Source organism: Lepidochelys kempii, chromosome 1 (assembly GCF_965140285.1).
Source record: "Lepidochelys kempii isolate rLepKem1 chromosome 1, rLepKem1.hap1, whole genome shotgun sequence".
In the NCBI taxonomy this organism is placed as follows: Eukaryota; Metazoa; Chordata; order Testudines; family Cheloniidae; genus Lepidochelys; species Lepidochelys kempii.
Window position 1 is genome coordinate 340,853,068 of NC_136380.1, and position 20,509 is coordinate 340,873,576.

Genomic DNA, 20,509 nt, shown 5'->3' on the forward strand with positions numbered 1-20,509 from the left:
CTGAAAGTCATTACCACTGGTGGCACAAGTGGCAGCCCTGCTGGCTGTCGTGTCTGAGAAGCCAAGGTTTCAATCAACATGGAGCCGAAGCTACCTCTCACGTCTATTAGTGGTTCCTCCAGGTCGCCACAGGTCACTGTGGAAGAGTTTCATGGCCACTGGCTATGCTGTATCCATTCCGAGGGTAGAGAACTTCAGGCCTATCAGTTCTTGGACTGAGTGCTACATTCACTAAAAATCAAAGAGTGCTTATGTACCACTAAAAGAGTTTGGATTTTGGGCAAAAGTTTCATTTTCTCCTAGCAAGTTTAATGGTTACCATGTGTGCCAAAGCTCTGTCCTTGTCTCTGTGGGTCCCACGTTCCCTGGTGGATTTCAGTAGCTTCAGAGGCTCACTGTGACCCTCCACGTAACCCTTCTCAGTAGCTTCAGAGGCTCACTGTGACCCTCCACGTAACCCTTCTCTCTCTGGAGACAAGGGTCACAGTCTACTGAGCCATTTTCTTCATAAGCCAGCGAGGGAGGTGAGGAGAAGCTATCCTCCCTTGCATAGTCTCTGTTGTCTCCCAGTCTCAGCGATTAATCAGGGGCAAAGGGGGAAGCCCAGGCCTACCCTCTACTCCAGGCTCAAGCCCATTGACCCTAATAGTATCAGCTATGGTAGCTGACCTTTTAGAAACATGACACATACAATTCACTGGGCTACTTCCCCACAACAGCCCCCACTTCCTCATGCTCCACTTCACCCTTACCTCAGGGCCTCCTTCCTTGTACCTGATGTGGTGTGTACTGCTCAGTCTCTCCAACAGCACAACTTCCTCCCACAGCTCCTGACATCCACACCCACCTGACTGACTGGGAGGCTTTTAACTAGTTTCAGCCAGCCCCTGATTGGCTTCAGGTGTCCCAATCAATCTAGTGTTCTCCCTGCCTTCTGGAAAGTTCTTAATTGGCCCCAGGTGTCTTAATTGACCTCGAGCAGCTGCCATTTAACTTATCCTGGTACCAGGGGTTTGTTTAGCCTGGAGCTAATATATCTATCTCCCACTACTTTTCTATAGCCATCTGGCCTTTTCCCATCACACATGGAAACCTGGGAAGCTCAATTCTAACATACACCTCATTCTGTCACTGGATGGTTCTGTATTTTCTCCCTATCTCAGTTTAGTGAAAATGTAATTTCTTTCTAATGATCCTTGGTTATTATATTCAAGACAGAACAGTTCAACACGGCTTATATAAGTCAGGTGGATAAGACAAGACACTGTCAAACAGTGTGTTTGAAAAATACTGTGAAATCAAATACATTATTCAGCCAATGTTACTGAATCTGCTTCTGTCAGTATTTATACCACAATGGTAATTAAATGTCTTGAGGGTAACCAGCTCTTTCATTGTAGCTTTTTAAAAAAACTTATCTTTTCAGGCCTGAAGGCCAGGACCTTGCGCAATATTACATCGTGCCTTTCATCTGAGGGTCTCAAAATGATGCACAAAACTTAAGCATATCTTAAGCACAAAACTTCATGTCACCTCTATGAAGTATGGTGGGTCATAGGATGCCAGTCACTGTAGTATGACACAAGTTTAAATATTAGCATACAACTCACCAAAATGGACTATTTTTGCCACCCTAGGATTCAGCTGCTTAAATCTGTATCCCGCTATTAGAGAGACCCCTAGGCTTCTGCAAAAAGATGGGATTTAAATTCAGCCTCTAAAACCACACATTCTGACCTGCATCGATGGACAGTACCACAGACTAGGCCACTGTGATGCAGTGACCCTTTAAATGTTTGAGCACTCTTCCCCTTCCCAGTAAAAAGCCTCAGGTTTGTGTTGATTTCAGTTTTGCAGTGTGAAGAATCAAGCTAGCCATGCTTAAATGAGCTTCTCTGTGTCTGTATCTCCTTCTCTGCTGGGTCCAGCTAGGAATTTGGCAATGAAGGATTTCGGTCGCATGCATGTCCAGTGCTCCCATTGCCTGAACAACAAGAAGAAAAAGTAGCCATAAAAAGAGGGGAAAAGTTCTCCTGGAGATACAAAGTGACAGACTGCTGCTTTTTGCTGCTGGGACAGTGTGAACCAGCCAGCTAGAGAGGAGGAATGGCAATTAAAAAACAGAACAAAGGAATAGGTTGCTGCCCCGAGCTACTTCAAACAAAGTAGTGATGGGGAAGTAAGTAGCCATACCAGTTAACCATGTGCAAACAGGCAGACAGGCAAACAGCTTAGGAGCGCTGGGGGACAATAGCCAGTAGAGGGAGCACAAATACAGCCAAAGGCAGATTAGTGCACTCTAGTGCTGGCACAGAGCCAGAAGAGGCAGGGCTGGAGCACCCATGGGGAAAAATTAGTGGGTGCTCTGCACCCACCGGCAGCCAAGCTCCCCTCACCTTCCACCCTACCTCCTCCTCCCCTGCCCCCCCCAACTCCTCCGCCTACCTCCCAGCATTTCCCACCTGGCCGCCGCCAAACAGCTGTTTGGCAGCTTTAGCAACCTCTGGGAGGGGGGTAGGAGCTGGAAAGTGGCGTGCTCAGGGGAGGAGGTGGGGAAGAGGCGGGGCCGGGGTGGGGACTTGGGAAAGGAGATGGTATATTGGCAGGGAAGGGGCGGAGTGGGGCAGGGACTTTGGGGAAGGGGTTGGAATGGGGGTGGGAAGCGGCGGGGCAGGGTCAGGGCCTCATGGAAGGGGTGGACTGAGGTGAGGGTCGGGGGCAGAGCTGGGGGGTCAAGCACCCAGGGGAAAGAGGGGAAGTCGGCGCCTATGAGTGCAGATAGTGCAATAACAACAAGTAGTCTTCCTGTGGCAGAAAAGGCCTCCTGGCGGGTGTGAAGTCCAAGAGGAGAGCAGAGAAAATGGCAACTTTGGAGGGCCAGATTGGTGAATTAGACGGCAACTGCAAATCCAGGGTGATATACCTAAAATGTTTTGAGCAATCTGTAACCTGCAAAGCCATTCCAGATAGAAGAATTTCAACCTTACTGACAGTGATAGGTCCGAAGGCATATGCACTGCTGCATGACCTATTGTTGCCAACTGTGCCCGGAACTGCCACGTATACTGCAATTGCTGCAGCAGGGCAGGAATACTGTTCTCCTAACCCATCGATGATAGCACAATGATACTGGTTTGCATTAGCAATATCAGGGAAGTGTGGAGTTGTTAGCACATTTCGTTCCTGCTCTCAGAAAGTTGTGAGTGCACTGTCACTTTGAACAAACATTAAGTGGTGCCCTGTGTGACCAGTTAGTGTCTGTTTTATGCAATGACCAGGTCTAGAAGAAGTTATTGACTTCAGAGATTATATTCAAGAAGACTGATGAAGTAGCAATTGCCCTGGAGACTGCAGAGAAGGAATTTAGTGCAAACTGTGAAGTTTATCTCACGAATCAGTGAGACACAGGACCACAGGAATGTAAGGAATTTCCATATGGCCATTGTGAGCAAACCATGCTCAGAAGGATTGCTAGGCACATCAGGTTATTTGCAGGATGAGCGAGAAGAAAGGACACATTGCCGTGATCAACAACCAGCAACACAGAGTAACTGTTCAGCTAAGAAGACTCCTATGAAGACTGAACCTATGAAAGGGTGGAAGTAGGAATTCATAATGTGGAAAAAGAAAAGAGCTCTAGTGACACTGACCAAGATTCATCAGTACATGTTATTGGAAGCTGCAGTCAGAGATGGCATCTGGGTCACACCTGTGATTGAAGGAGTTCCTACAAGAATGGGGCTTGATAATGGAGCTGCTGTTTCACTGATTTTTGCATCTGTCACCAGACATTGTCTCAAGCTCCTCTGGAAGAAACCTCCATGGTTCTGAAGACTTATGCCAGAGAAAAGTTGGTCCCAAAAGGGATACTCCAGGTGAAAGTTCAGTTAGATGGAAAATCAGTTGTTTTACCCTTGAATGTGATTGAAGGGAAGTATCCACAATTATTAGCTTATTAGCTTGAAAATCTCAAGGTGAATTGTACTGAGATGACACTGTTCATGACAACACCTCAAAATCTCCAAGAAATACTGGACAGACACTCTGAATTTTTTGAAAAAGAATTTGGACAGATGAGCAGCATATCAGTGAAGCTCACTGTTAAGTCTGACAGCCAGACAAAATACTGCAAGCCCAGAGTTGTGCCTTATACTCCAGTAGAAAGTTGATTTGGACCATTTACTGAACATTGGAGTCATGTCACCAGTTTCACAGAGGGAATGGGCTATACCCACCATACCAATGATCAAGAAGGATGGTTCAGTCTAAATTCATGGAGATTTCAAAGTGACACTGAATCCAGTTTTATGTTTAGACCACTATCCACTACCTTGTATTGAAGATCTGGTTGCTGCTCTTAGTGATGGACAGAGTTTCAGTAACTTGGATTTGCTCAGTTCATACCTACAAATGGAAATTGATCCAGCATCTCACAAATATTTCATAATCAACACACAAAAGTGCTAATTTTATTACATCTGGTTGCATTTCGGTATCACATTGGCACCTGCCCTGTTTCAGAAAGCCATGGATGAGATCCAGAAGGGACTGAATGGAGTTCAAAATTATTGGGATGACCAAGGACTTGTTACAGGAAAGGATCAAGAGGATCATCTTCAAAATTTGGGTGCTGTGTTGCAATGTTTGGAAGACCATGGACTCAGAGTATGTCAAGACAAATGTGAGTTTTCAAACCTTTAGGTGAATACCTTGGACCTTTAATTGATGTTATGGACTTAACGAAATCACCAGAGAGAGAGAAGAGTGGGTCTTCAAGCACCCCTGCCGGAGAACCTGTCACAGTTATGTTAATTCTAGTACAGTAAATTTCTGCCTAACCTGTCGAGAATATTGGCACCTTCACATGAACTGTTACAATAAAAGAAAAACGGAAAATGGACTAAAGCATGATTGTGCATGTAAGGAAGCAAAGAAACTGTTTACATCAGCTGAAGTTCTTATGCACTTTGATGCTTTACTACCATTGCAATGTGCTTTTTATGCTTCATCATATGGAGTGGATGCGGTTCTTTCCCACTTTTTCTAATGGCATGGAGAAACCAATTGCCTTTGCATCTTGTAAACTCACTACACCTGAGAACTATGTGTAAACAGAGTGAGAAGCTCTTAGCATTATCTTCAGAATTTGGAAGTTCCATACCTATCTGTATGGTAGACATTTTAACTTGCAGATGGATCGTCACCCATTAATTTAATTTTTTGGACCAAAACATGGAATTCTGTCATTAGCTGCTGCTCATATGCAACTGGGAATTGCTACTTTCAGCTCATTCCAGTGCTATTCAGCTCTGTAAAGGGACTCAGCAAATGCTAATGGGCTATCATGCCTGCCTTGCCCAAGCTCCCATCTACCCAAAGAAACTTTGTATAAAGTGTTCTATCTGAATTTGGTGGATAGGTTACACGTCACTAGCAAAGACATCAATAAAGAAATCACTAAGGATGAGAGGTTTTTCGCAGGAGTGGGTGGGTGAGATTCTGTAGCCTGCGTTGTGCAGGAGGTCGGACTAGAGGATCATAATGGTCCCTTCTGACCTTAGTATCTATGAATCTGTGAATCTATGTGCTTTCTCTTGTGCAGGGAACAGTACTATGAGGTACAATGTTTGATCAACAATATCCCAGGTTTATACAATTTGTGTCACATCAATGGGAATTATCACAGTTGGATCTTATGGGGAATGCAGGTGATCCTTCCAAAATCACTTTGGTCTCAGGTTTTGGAATCTCTTCATGAAGGTTGGTTTGACATTATATGGATGAAAGCCATAGCCCAGAGTCATGTCTGGTGCCCAGGGAACAACAAAGATATTAAGAAGAAGACGAAGTGCTGTACTATGTGTCAGCAAATTCAGCTTGATCCTGGCCCAGCTCGTCTACACCCTCGGTCATGGTCTCAGACTCCCTGGACATGATTCATGTGGACTTTGATAGACTTGTAGAAGGTTATATGTTTTTGGTCATAGTAGACGCCCATTTGAAATGGCCAGAAGTTTTTAGAATGACTTCTACTACAACTACCAAGACCACAGTTTAGCCAAAACTGTTACAGTCGGTAGATAAGAGTGACAATGGACCTCAATTCTGTTCTGAAGAATTTCAGAGGTTCCTACTCTTTAAATGGAATTCAGCACATATGCTCAGCTCCTTACCATCTTGCTACAAATGAACTAGTGGAGTGCTTTATACAAACACTTATGCAAGCCTTAAAAGCTAATAAGTCTATTTTGGGTCATCAGCCAAAATTGTACATTTTCTTGCTTGTCTACAGGAACATATCACATGCTATGACCCAGGAGTCATCTGCAACTCTTTGTTGAAGCAATTTTTGTGTAACTGTTGGGACCTGTAATGTCTTGATGTTGCCTCAGATGTGGCCAAGTCCCAAGCTATGCAAATTGACGGACGATGTGAGACTCATCATCATTATTTTCAAGTTGGAGACTTAGTATGGACTCGTAACTATTGCTATGGAGTGAAATGGGTATCTAGACAACTTGTAAAATGCATGAGACCTGTTCAGTTTGGGGTAAAACTATCCAATGCTATTTTATGGAAATGACATATGGACCAGTTGCAGCCTCAACAAGTACTAGAGTCCAGGCATGTTCCAGTAGGACTTTCTGTTCCTCCAACCAAACGTCCTTCTGTTACAACTCTTAATTTTGATGACTTGTTGGGAGAAACTTTAGTACCAGGTCTGGTTGATTCCTTAACACTGACTTTTCCTGTTGTTCAGGACACTGCCACACCACATTACCCCAAGAGAGTGTGAAGACCAGTGCTTTATAAATTGCTTTGTTAGTGCGCTGTTATTCCAAGGCAAAATAATCTGTTGCAATTTAAGAGTCTGCATCTGCAACTCTTAGGTTATATAGTTTTTTGTTAACAATATAAGGGGAGGAGTGTGATGTCCTCTCCCTTTAAATGTTTCAGCACTCTCCCCCGCCCCCACCCTCACCCCAGTGAAAAGACTAAGTTTTGTGTTGATTTCAGTTTTGTAGCATAAACAATAAAAATTTCCACAGCAGCTAGTTGTGTGTAAATGATCTCCTCTGTGCCTGCATTTCCTCCTCTTCTGGGCCCAGATATGACAGAGAGAGCACCAAGAACACCTTGCCTTTGGCCCTTGATAGTTTTACCCTGGGTAGGTCCAGCACATTCCTGAGGATGGCTGCCATCTTGATGGGTCATAGATGGAGAAACAACATGTTCTGAGCTAGCCTGGTCCAAGGTCCTTGAGTGCCCTGAAGATAAGGACTCTGACCTTGAATTGGATCCTGAAGAAGCTGGCAGGCAGTGGAGCCACAGAAGACCTGTGGTAGGCTGGTGCATGCTATAAAAGCTGAAGATTTGACTGGCCTTGATAGGGAAACTTTGGAAGCATTGTGTGTACTACTATCCTATCTCACTCTGCTAGGGAAAGGGAATTAACATATGCCAGTCTGGAGCTGATGGACGTTTACAGGAATGGGCACAGCTTTCTGGCTGCTGAGAGGTGAGTGAAGGTATCTTTTTTCTCAAGTGTTAAGTGAAGCAGAAATTACTGGTTGGAATTATATGGCAGGAGGTTAGCATAGGTGACCATAGTGGTCTCTTCTGGCCTTACAACATAGAATCATAGAAGATTAGGGCTGGAAGAGACCTCAGGAGGTCACCTAGTCCAATACCTGCTTAAGGCAGGACAAACACCAACTAAATCATCCCAACCAGGGCTTTGTCAAGCCGCGCCTTAAAAACCTCTGAGGATAGAGATTCCACCACCTCCCTAGGTAACCCATTCCAGTGCTTCACCACCCTCCTGGTGAAATAGTGTTTCCTAATATCCAACCTAGAACTCCCCCACTGCAACTTGAGACCATTGCTCCTTGTTCTGTCATCTGCCACCACTGAGAACAGCCTAGCTCCATCCTCTTTGGAACCGCCTTCAGGTAGTTGAAGGCTGCTATCAAATCCCCCCGACTCTTTTCATCTGCAGACTAAACAAGCCCAATTCCCTCAGCCTCTCCTCGTAAGTCATGTGCCCCGGCCTTCTGATAAATTTTTTTGCCCTCTGCTGGACTCTCTCCAATTTGTCCTTTCTGTAGTGGGGGGCCCAAAACTGGACACAATACTCCGGATGTGGCCTCACTAGTGCCGAATAGAGGGAAATAAGCATTTCCTTTGATCTGCTGGCAATGCTCCTACTAATACAGCCCAATATGCTACACCGCTAGACGGGTGGTGGAGCACTGGAATGGGTTACCTAGAGAGGTGGTGAAATCTCCTTCCTTAGAGGTTTTTAAGGTCAGGCTTGACAAAGCCCTGACAGGGATGATTTAGTTGGGGATTGGTCCTGCTTTGAGCAGGGGGTTGGACTAGATGGCCTCCTGAGGTCCCTTCCAACCCTGATATTCTATGATTTTATGGTTCTATGCCGTTAGCCTGCCTGGCAACAAGGGCACACTACTAACTCATATCCAGCTTCTCATCCACTGTAATCCCCAGGTCCTTTTCTGCAGAACTGCTGTTTAGTCAGTCGGTCCTCAGCCTGTAGCGGTGCATGGGATTCTTCTGTCCTAAGTGCAGAACTCTGCACTTGTCCTTGTTGAACCTCATCAGATTTCTTTTGGCCCAATCCTCTAATTTGTCTAGGTTACTCTGGACCCTATCCCTACCCTCCAGCATATCTACCTCTCCCACTAGCTTAGTGTTATCTGCGAACTTCTTGAGTGTACAATTCATCCCATTATCCAGATCGTTAATAAAGATGTTGAACAAAACCAGCCCCAGGACCGACCTCTTGGGCACTCTGCTTGATACTGACTGCCAACTAGACATCGAGCCGTTGATCACTACCCATTGAGCCCGACAATCTAGCCAGCTTTCTAGCCACCTTACAGTCCATTCATGCAATCCATACTTCTTTAACTTGCTGGCAAGAATACTGTGGGAGACCGTATCAAAAGCTTTGTTAAAGTCAAGATGTATCACGTCCACTGCTTTCCCCATATCCACAGAGCCAGTTATCTCATCATAGATGGCAATCAGGTTGGTCAGGCATGACTTACCCTTGGTGAATCCATGTTGACTGTTCCTGATCATCTTCCTCTCCTCCAAGTGCTTCAAAATGGTTTCCTTGAGGACCTGCTCCATGATTTTTCCAGGGACTGAGGAGAGGTTGGCTGGTCTGTAGTTCCCTGGGTTCTTCTTCTTCCCTTTTTTAAATACAGGCACTATATTTGCCTTTTTCCAATTGTCAAGGACCTCCCCCAATCACCGTGAGTTTTCATAGATAATGGCCAATGGCTCTGCAATCACATCAGCCAACCCCCTCAGCACCCTAGATGCATTAGATCTGGACCCATGGACTTGTGCATGGCCAGCTTTTCTAAATAGTCCTTAACCTGTTCTTTCACCACTGCGTATTGCTCACCTCCTCCCATACTGTGTTGCCCAGGACAGCAGTGTGGAAGCTGACCTTGTCTGTGAAGACTGAGGCAAAAAAAGCATTGAGTACTTCAGCTTTTTCCACATCATCTGTCACTAGGTTGCCTCCCCCATTCAGTAAGTGTCCCACACTTTCCCTGACCTTTTTCTTGTTGATAACATACCTGTAGAAACTCTTCTTCTTACCCTTCACATCCCTTGCTAGCTGAAACTCCAGTTGTGTTGTGGCCTTCTGGATTACACCCCTGAATGCTCGAGCAATATTTTTATACTCCTCCTTAGTCATCTGTCCAAGTTTCCACTTCCTGTAAGCTTCTTTTTTGTGTTTAAGCTCACCGAAGATTTTACTGTTAAGCCAAGCTGGTCGCTTGCCATATTTGCTATTCTTTCTGCACATCTGGATGGTTTATTCCTGTGCCCTCAATAAGGCTTCTTTAAAATACAGCCTGCTTTCCTGGACTCCTTTCCCTCTCATATTAGCCTCCCAAGGGATCCTGCCCATCAGTTCCCTAAGGGAGTCAAAGTTTGCTTTTCTGAAGTCCAGGGGCCATATATTGCTACTCTCCTTTCCTCCTTTTGTGAGGATCCTGAACTCAACCAGCTCATGGTCACTTCTGCCCAGGTTGCCCTCACTTCTACTTCCCATACCAAATCTTCCCTGTTTGTAAGCAGCTGGTCAAGAGGAGAATGGCCCTAGTTGGTTCCTCCAGTAGTTGCAACAGGAAGTTGTCCCCAGTACTCTCCAAAAACTTCCTGGATTGTCTGTGCACTGTTGTATTGCTCTCCCAGCAGATGTCAGGGTGATTGAAGTCCCCCATTAGAACCAGGGCCTGTGTTCTGGAAAATTCAGTTAATTGTCCGAAGAAAGCCTTGTCTACCTCATCCTCCTGGTCCGGTGGTCTATAGCACACACCCACCAAGACATCACCCTTGTTGCTCTTGCTTCTAAACTTAACCCAAAGACTCTCAACAGGCTTTTCTCCAGTTTCATACGTACATATGGATTCCCATTTTACAAAAGGCTCAAACTGAGGCAGGGAGGAGTTAAATGACTTTCCCAGGGTTATATGAGTGATTGGCAGAAACCTATTACCATCATATGCTTTAATGAGGGTTGCCAACTTTGGTTGGATGAATTCCCGGAGGTTTCATCACATGACATTACCTTTAATTAAATATTACTTTTTAATTCTATTGGATAAATGCACGTAAAAACTAGATATCACCTGAGTGGAGTAGAGAAACTAGACTATTAGACTGGCCAGCATTCATTTCTGTAGTTACAAGTGCTAGACTAGTAAAGACGAGGAGAAAAAAAATACACAGGAGGAGAGAGACGTATTCAGCATATGAATAAACGCCTTTGAATCTGTGGTTCACCTTTGTGTGGTTGAACTGAAGCCCACCATATCAGAGGAATGTCAGACTAATTTCCCCTGCATGCCTACCTTGTTACAAAATACCAGCTCGACAGCTAATGTCTCTAACAAGGTTCCACAGCTTCAGTGACATAAAATATGTCCTAGAATGTGCATGCAGACTAGTTATTATATTGATACGTATCCTCCTTTTATTGTCCAATGGGTCAAAAGCAGTTAGGTGCCCAACTCCCATTGGTTGCTGTGGATCATTCACTCAGCTTTCAGATCCATGAGATTGTTAATGGCTGCACAGGAGTAACCACTTAGAGTGCAAATGGAAGGTAGGGTGGAGAGTGAAAGCAGGGGAGAGGGCTGTAGTGAGTTGGGGGCTCCTAGTGAGATAGTTTCAGGTGAAATTTCAGAGGGTACTATTGGATAACTGCAAACAGAGATAGGCAGCACCAGTCATTTTTACACATAGCACCCCAATTCCTGGATGCATGAAGCAGGCATGCAATCGTGTGCCTAACGAGTTTTAAAAAATCCTAGGGCATCACTTTAACTTTTGATGCATATTCCTTGTGGGATAGATGTGGAACAACTGCAAAATTCAAACTCTCTGAGTAAGGGCTGGAATATCCTGAAAGGGCCCAAGAGAGTTAGGAACCTGTGGTGTATTGAGAATTGTGAAAAAATTACAAGCTGTCCCTTTAAATCCTAAAGGGTTGCCTGATCCTGCTTGCAGGCTACGGAGCTCTGCTGGCAAGCTTGTAATCTGTGTTTCAGACAGTCTGCAGAAAGCCATCCTGGAGCCAGGCAGGTTGAGCTGTTCCTCTCTTTTAGGGAGCAGCCTGCTTTGTCTCGCTCCATTTTGGGGTTCTTGTGTTAGGGTTCTTGTGTAAGAAATACAGTTACACGGGAATCTGGCAGGAAGAGAATTTTATATTTTTATCTATCTTTCTGTGTAAGGCTTTGAAATAACCCAGTTCCCACTGAAAGTCAATCTGATATAATTGAGCACTGCCCTATTTGCTGAAAAGATAAGGAGAGTACTAGCACAAATACTGCCAGGATTGCTTTATCAGCACAGCCAGGCATTTCTGCCTGCCCGGTGAACTTGCTGCTAAAACCAAGCAGTCCTTTTTGGACAAACTGTCTGGGAAAACCAGGGAGTCTCCTGCTTCTGTTTCCAAACTAGTTTGATTTTGTCAGAAAGTGACTTTTGGCTATAGGCCTTATGGAGTCTGCTGACATTTTAAAGGAAGTAGGCTAGAGGGAGAAAGACACATATGAGGCACTCTGAGTAAGATACTAAATGAGGTTGCAGCCATTATATTCTTGACGTAACAGTTAAATAGCAGCCTTGTACTCAGACTTGAGTTGTTTCCTAAAAATGCTACAGTTCTTTAACAATATTTTGCTCATGCAACCACACAAAACATTGTGAATGTGTCAAATCAAAGCAAAGACAACAAACACAGGAAATATTGGATCATTTGTTACCTGATTAGTAGATACTTAGAAGTTTATGCCCTTGTGTGCACACATAACTCCAATGAATGTTAATGGAAGTTGTGTGAATGCTTCAGGGAAGGCTAGACTTCTTAAAAAGCGTTGTTCAAATTAATTACTACTGTGATAGGTCAAAGTTAAATCACTTATCTTGGCTTCCTCTGCAATAAAAATAAAGATGTAGGTATGAAAGACACGCTTGAAACAATACAGAGTACCTAATGCCCAGATCCAAGACAACAAGTGTTAATTTTACTACATTCTTGGCCAAAGCAACAAAAAATCTCAAGTAGTCAACACTCCATCACTTCTCAGGGGGAAAAAAAAGCTGAAAATAAAAGGTCAAAACCTGATTCATCCATACAACTCATTAGAGTCAAGAGAGCATTTCTCATCGCTGCTTGACTGAGAACAAATAGCTCATTAATCTCGAACATATCCATCTGAAAACCTTAGTAAATTCAAATGCAATAATGACTGACATGATAAACAACATATCTTGCACAACACCTTTAAGCATCTCATGCCAGCAGGCAGACAGCTTACTAAAGAATGGAGGATTTGGGAAGGTGACACTTGTAAGAGATGAACTCAAAGGCAGGCAGGCCCATAGATACACACAATCATGACTGGAAAGAAGAAAGGAAGGGACATAGAGACAGCGTTTATTTATGAAGAATTGTTTCTTGACTTTGGGCCAAATTCTGTGAAACTGTAGTCAAAATGTGGCCACTTGTGTCTATCATTACATACAATTTAGCCTCTTTAGCTATTTAAGGAGGCAGAAGAAAAGCAAGCATAGTCATATGCTGACTGTAATGCTTCTCACAGAGGGATGTAAAGTTATATTAGTAATTAATGTGATAAGGTGTTTGCAATATGGCCCGTAATGGGGCCGTTCATTGTTAAGTCAACATTTGATCTCCTGCTTATGTAGCGCCAACAGACCCCAGTTGGCAACGGCAGCAAACCTGGGACTTCTGGAGCTTAATGCATGAGCGAAAAGAACCTCTCTCTTAACCAAGGCTGTAGCAGATTCAACAATCTCTAGCTGGTCTAGGTGCCACTAGAGGGGGACAGAGTGCCACACCAAGCAGGCGTGGGTTACACTTACAGTAAGCACATGGTAACAGGTATAAATGTAGTCACCTCACGGCTCTAGTGGCCAGATGTTGTTCTCTTTTACATCTGTGAATCCTCACTGGCTTCACAAACTTCTAATCCCAATGACTTTGGTGGGCTGACAAGGGGTCTAAGCAAGAGCAAGATTTATCATTGTAGACTTGATTCTCCACTACCCCACACCACCGTGTTGTCAATTTCACCTAGGTGAAGCGAACGCAAAGGTAGGCTGTATTCTCACTTTGATGGCTGTAAATGACCAGTGCAACGCAACAGGGGGGGAAAAACAGACCATGTGTGTCTTGATGATCCCTCCAATTCCATTGTGAGGAGCCCTTTCCTATCTTCTTCCTTGGAGAAATACATGAAGTACCTTGCTACACTTGAGCAAAGTTGTACAATTGCATTGTAAAAGGTTTACCTGAATGCCTAAAGGGGAGGCTTGTGAAGTATACCACCTCACACATGGCTGTGGAGCAGAGGAGTCTTATGTTATTTAGAAGATACTTGTTTTGTGGAAAACACTCAGGGCCACAATTCTGCCCTGATCTACACACATGAAACCCCGCTGTTTTCAATTCAGTGGAAAAAAGTTGGTCCTTACCGGGTGAGGGGGGTGAGGGGGAGAGGGGAAGGAGAGCCAGGGAGCATGGGAAAAAAATCTAGACGTTGCTATTTTATCAGAAGGGTTTGTTAGACTTCTCTTGCAATCAGGGAAAAAGAATTGCCCTCATCTAATCCCCACAGAGACCTGCATGCTCTTGCTAAGTCTTCATCCACTGTCCAATCTCAGTGTATAACTGCTGTGTCCTCACTTTGCTCTCCACTCTCCTAGGGTACACTTTCACTGCCGCTGGGGTGTAGTTCGCCTGTGTATATGTACTCTAGCTAGTACTAGTAGTAAGGATGCAGCATTGCAGGCATCTGCATAGGCTGCACAAGCCCACTTGACCTCCCTGTGTACGTACTCACTTGTGAAGCCCATGCTGATGACGACAATGCTGTATCCTCACTGCTATTTTCGGCGAGCTCGCTACAACACAGCTCACATGGGTACATGTACATGGGATGAAAATCGTCCCTCCCACCCTCCGCTGCAGCATGATGTATCTTGAGTGTAGATACTTGGCTTGACTGCTGAGCTTCCAGACACAGCTGCGTTCCAGCTAATACTCCCAAATCCATTCCCGTTTTGCAAAGCGGAGAAGGTGCTAAATACCGAACACTGTCTGCTCAGCTAAGGCAACATTTGGAATTTTTTGTTTAAAAGCAAATGAACTTTTGTACTTGTGTGTTGGCCCTCACTTGGGCCATCTGCCAGCACTGCCTAGTGGTTAGGGCTTAGGCCAGTAACGTGTAGGGGGTTGGTAAGGGAGCCCGGGCCCTCCCGCTCTACCAGGCTCTGACACAGGGACCTTTGATCAGTGTTCTGACAGCTAAGCAGGCTTAAGGCTGTCCTCCCTAGGCCATTTCCTACCACCTCCCTGCAATTGTCCCAAAGTCGCTGTCTGGTGTAAGGCAGCATGAGGACAACTGCCTCCTCCTGGGGTATGGCCCTGCTTCCTGGGCCAGCTCAGTCCAAGGCTTTCCTCTGCTGGGGTAGGCCAAACAAAAATAAAGGGGCTCAGGCCAGGCCAGAGTTCATATAAGAGGGAAATGCTTCCCTCAGACTGCCTCCGCAGCAGGTCCTCCCTTCCCTCAGGGAGGGGCTTTGGGGCAGCTGCTTTGGGAGAGATTCTGCCTTCTCTCTCCTCATCTCCCTGAAGCTGCTGGTGGCAGGTCTCCTCTCCTCCCTGGTCTGCCCCCATATGAGCTGCTCTTCTACCTTTTAGCTCCAGCAACAGATGTGGCAGGGCGAGGCTGGCTGAGCCCAGAGCAGTTCCTTAGCCTTTTGTTGCTCAGTGTGGGATTTGTACACCCCATTACAGCTTGTGAAAGGTGGATTTGGCTCCACAACCCCCAGACTGAAGTTGTGAGTTTAGCAGTAGAACATGCATTGCATACCGCAGTGGAAACAGAAGCTTGTCCATGCTTTGGAGTAAGAGAACTGATCACTCTCCATACCCATTAGCTCCTTATCTTCTCTGCTGAGGCTGCTAACAAGAGTGTCTGTATGCCAGAGACTATCATTTATAAATGTATCCATTCCCTCCTTTTCCTCCTTGAATGTTTGAAATTATTTCTCCTCATGTTCTGGGGCCATTAAAAAGTCCTACCAAGTCTTCTCCCTGCGAGCACCACAAGCAATATCGGAGGCAGAGGGACAACACCGTTGTCAGAAAGGGAAGAATCAGATATGCTGGATATTTCCCCCAGTGAAGCATTACTTGGCATACTTTGCTATATGTGGGTGCTTCTTCCTGATCCAGCAACTGATGAATGATTTTGTATTGCCCCATAAAAGAGACTCATAGAAAAAAGAAGTTATAGACTCACCTCCTAAGCTGTCTGTAACTAGTTGCAGAGGGATCCTCGTGCACTGCACAAGGCAGATGCGAGAATAGACCAGGACGTTGACATTATTGCTTTCCTGCTGACCTGTCTGGTATTGCACTGTGATTACTACAGATTCTCCGGTCTGTTAATAGGTACCTTCTGCAAAGCCTCAGTGCTGTGGGAATGCTGTGAAATGTAAAAGGGCCTCCGCTGCTGTGTGGGGGAACAGGTGTACTGCTTCTTTAAATTGGTTGGCATAGCCAGACTGCAATGAACTGGGAGAAATTCTAGACAAAAAAAGACAGAAAGAGGGTGAAATCCTGGTCTTATGAAATTTAATGGGAGTTTTGCTGTTGTCTTTCAATGAGGCCAAGATTTTACTCAAAGAGCTGTTTAGAGATAATCTGGTTTTCCTTATTTTAATAAGGTTCCTCATTCAGTATCAGAAGAAAGGACTTTTTCTGAGGGTCTCTGCCATTGTCACATGACATTGTGTAGGATACAGAGAATGCTACTGTGGGTGTGAATACATGGGGATTGAGGCTACCACCACCAAAAGCAGCTGACTGCCTTTTTAGAAATGCAGTTAAAACGTAAGTTCAAACCTGTTAAAAGTAGTCACGGTTTACTTTACCCCGTGCTATGTTACATCTGTCTCTTTAAATAAATGCTCCCTGCTTTTCACCAAGGGTAAGTCTATACAACAGTAAAACACCCATGACTGGCCTGTGTCAATTGATTGGGGCTCAGGCTGTGGGACTATCAAATTGCAGTGTAGACGTTCGGGCTCAGGCCCAAACATGTCCACTGCAATTTTATAGCCCTGCAGCCCGAGTCAGCTGACCTGGGCCAGCAGGGGGTGTTTTATACCAGTGCAGACATACCCTAAGACTCACTGCACATACAGAAGAGGCCGCACCTAGCATGGGCTGTCAGAGAGATGGTTTTAATGTGCTGTGTCTACCAAAAAGCAGTTTTCAATCTTCTCTGAAGAAGCGACCCACCACGGAGGGATCATTATGTAACCCTCTGCTGAGTGTGTTACAGAGCCCTGTATGAACCCATCCAGGAAGTAAATGCAGTGTTACAGCTCCGGTCTACAGAGCTTAGCTCAGGCTGGCATAGCTCTACAGGTGCGTGGTTCAATCCCTGACGTGTTGGCAACAAGGGTGGCCATCACAGTTACTCATCACATTTGTGTCTCCAGAAAAAGTTTGTCCAGATCTCAGGGACATTTCTCAGCCCTTTCAGTTACTTGCTGACTGTGAAAGCATACATATTTCCTTGTACCTTGCACAAAACAAGCTCCTGTGTGGTTCCCTGAATTAAATCAATACAGGTTGTTCAAAAACAGTGTTACATTCTTAGTAAACTTTATTTGGGTGGTGGGGGGAAGGATGTAGTGTTATTTCTGTCAGGAAATACAGATTTTGTGCACGATGAAAACCCAGTTGTATAGTGCCCAAGAGACTGCCAGGGTGACATATGAATACAAAGCAATTGATCTAACAAGGCTCCTCCTCCCCCACCCAGCCTATACATGGCGTAGAACACAAACTCTTTGGGACATGGATCACATCTTAATGTGTATTTGTACAGCACCTAACATGGTGGGTTCTGCTGTGGCTCTCTGAATGCTACAGCAGTATCCTTGTTTAATAACAAAGGAGACCCACTGAGGAATCTGATCCTATAATGCTGTAGGTAAGGAGGACAAAATATCGCAGGAGACAGTAAGGAACCCTTACTATGTGTTCCATTCAATGCATCCGATGAAGTGAGCTGTAGCCCACAAAAGCGTATGCTCTAATAAATTGGTTAGTCTCTAAGGTGCCACAAGTCCTCCTGTTTTTTTTATCACAGGAGAGACGATCTTAAGGGAGACGAAGGACATACATTTGAGAGCAGAGCCTCACAAGCTCATCATCAGTCCCACAGAAAGGAAGCGTTGATAATGGACTGCAGGATTTGGTCTTGGTAAGTAAAATACAAGGTAACTGTATGCTTGAATTCTCTCCTTAGATGTTAGTTTATTAGGTTAATTGGATAATAAAAGACATTCTTTTGCTACTGAGACCTCTGCTGTTTTATGCTTCTAGCTTGGCCTCTTGGCCTTGGGATCCTGATGCTGATGTTTCCATTTGTTTCTCCATTATCTAGTGAATGGTTCAGCACACAGCAGAGCAAGCACAGCATGACCCACTTCGAAACCCCATCCCTGCTTTTCAACATCGTGACGTGGTCTTTCCCCAGGCCCAAGCTACGCACTGGAGCGCTGCATGCCATGTTTGCGTCTATCTCCTATAAATATCGTCAGCCGGCACTTCTACTGGTGCACTTCCAAGTGAGTATCCTTCGGTTCTGTGAGCGCTCGGTGGGTGAAATTCACCTCCGTGTAGAGGACCAGCCCCAGGCCTGTGACACCACTTCAGTCTCACATAAACCCTTTCGCACAGGGGCGCGTCCGATCCAGGGGAACTAAGGGCTGCGGAGACATGGCCTCTTCATCTAAGCTGTGAACGGGAAGTGAAGCTGAGCTCTTCTACGCTAGGCGAATAAAGATACCCTTGGGGCACAGTTATACACTCATTTCAAAGACTGGCAAGTGTGTTTGGAGGGAACTAGAAAGTTTCTGCTGAAGTATAATTAAGACTGTTTTCAAGTGCAGTTGTAACCTTAAAGTGGAAGAGTGAGGGAGTTAAAATGGAACCGTTTACAAAGCAGTAAAAGCTCTGCTACATTAGGCCCTCTGCATGTACAAAATTATAGGATTGGAAACCATTCAGCCAGTCCAGTGCCTGAGTGGCTCAAGGATCCTAAAGTGCTTTTTAATGTTTTCTATATAGAGAAGAGAACATAAAGGGATGGATGGGGGGAAACACTTTGGACGAAATAAGCACAGATCCCAAACACTCCTCTTTTCCTCCCAAGCCTTTTTAAAGTTTGATTCAAACTTTGGTGGTAAATGTGAGGTCTGCTGGCTTCCCCCTTGGCTCTAGCAGCTGCTGTTCCACCCTGAATGGAGGCTATCTGCATGGCTGCCTCAGTTTATATGCAATTCACACTTTCAACCTTTTCTTTGCAACCAGCAGTGCTAGAAGTAATTTTTTTTTAAAGGAATGCTTGCATTCTGAAGTCATCCCGTGAGACATGCTTCTGCCTTAATTGAGTTCTACTCACGGTTGAATCTGAATCTTACCCAAGGGGAATGAACCTTCAGGAGCTCAGGCGAATGTGAGCTGATCAGAATTTCAACATCTGTATGAGGTACTACAGGCAATGTCTTGTTTTGGTGTCTCAAATGGGCAGAGTGCTGTTTATGGGCGGAACTTGGGAGAGTATTATTTTCCCCTCCCCTCCAACGTTCAAACCCTGAAAAAAAAAATCCACTTTACATGTGCCTCTGATCTTCCTAGTTTCAGCGGAAGTACTGGCCAATGGACATTTATTGTGTTATTTCTATGTTGGCTGCAAACAAAACAGTGAGGTTTATCAGAGCAGACAGGTTAGGCCGTGCCTACACTGTTTTAAGAACATAAGAGCGGCCATACTGGGTCAGTCCAAAGGGCCATCTAGCCCAGTATCCTGTCTTCTGACAGTGGCCGAAGCCAGGTGCCCCAGAGGAAATGAACATAACAGGTAATCATCAAGTGATTCATCCCGTAGCCTATTCCCAGCTTCTGGCAAACAGAATTAGCTACAGCAGGATCTACAATAGGCCTTCAAGTGCACCTTTGTGTGTTATCCATTTTCAGATAACACCAGCCTCCACTAATGATTTGTCAATGTGACAGGCAACCTGTTCTCCGGATATTAATAAGAGCTACATCTTACTTTTTTATTATATAATGACTTTCATCTCTAAGCACTAACAAACTTCACTTCAAGGAGCGAAGAGGCTTTGTCTATTAATCATTTCACCCATCGCTGAAATGTGGCCTACTCTGGGGAGGAACATGAAATCTATATAACAGCTCACCACAACATTACACAACAGTTTGCAGCAGAAAGTGAAGATTTATATTATGTCCAGTTGAAAGGTTAGTTAAGAAGATCTTAATTGAAGATACACACCAAAACTAACTCCTATAAACCTTAAAGACATGTTAATGACTACAAGGAATGTTAATGACTGAAGTTAAGTTAAAAGGTTACTTGATTATAGTCTATAAGTATCTAAAGGGGAACAAATATTTAATAATAGGCTTTTCAACGTATGAGAGAAAGATACAACACAATCCAGTGGCTGGAATTTGCAGTTAGACAAATTCACGCTGGAAATAAGGCATACCTTTTTAACGGAGAGAGTACAATTTATGTAAAGGGTTGTGGTGTATTCTCCATCACTGGCAATTTTAAAATCAAGATGGACTTTATTTTCCTAAAACAGATGGACTAGGACTTATTTGGGAGAAGTTCTAAGGCCTGTGTTTTACAGGAAATCAGACTAGATGATCACAGTGGTGCCTCCTGTCTTGGAATCTACGAATATATGGTCAGAATGTCCACCAAACAATTAGAACAGAAGGGAAAAAAATAAAAAGAAAGATACAGACAGTCGATGCACTGCTACTCAGGAGTCACGTCTTACAGGGCCAGAATGTCTAGAGCTATCTGAGCCACATATC

The 20,509-nt window shown here is 44.6% G+C and overlaps 1 long non-coding RNA gene across 2 annotated transcripts in view; it reads left to right on the forward strand.

The window, feature by feature from the left end:
- LOC140906945 (uncharacterized) overlaps window positions 1–19,915 on the forward strand; it is a 68,860-nt gene extending 48,945 nt beyond the window's left edge. Inside the window, exons 3-6 of one of the 2 annotated variants that reach the window (XR_012157310.1) lie at window positions 17,745–17,858; window positions 18,042–18,225; window positions 18,338–19,148; window positions 19,770–19,915. This is a non-coding gene — a long non-coding RNA (uncharacterized LOC140906945). Of the gene's footprint in view, window positions 1–17,744; window positions 17,859–18,041; window positions 19,149–19,769 lie in introns of both variants that reach the window. The other variant, XR_013635383.1, reaches the window with a different exon arrangement.
- Window positions 19,916–20,509: the final 594 nt, after the last annotated feature.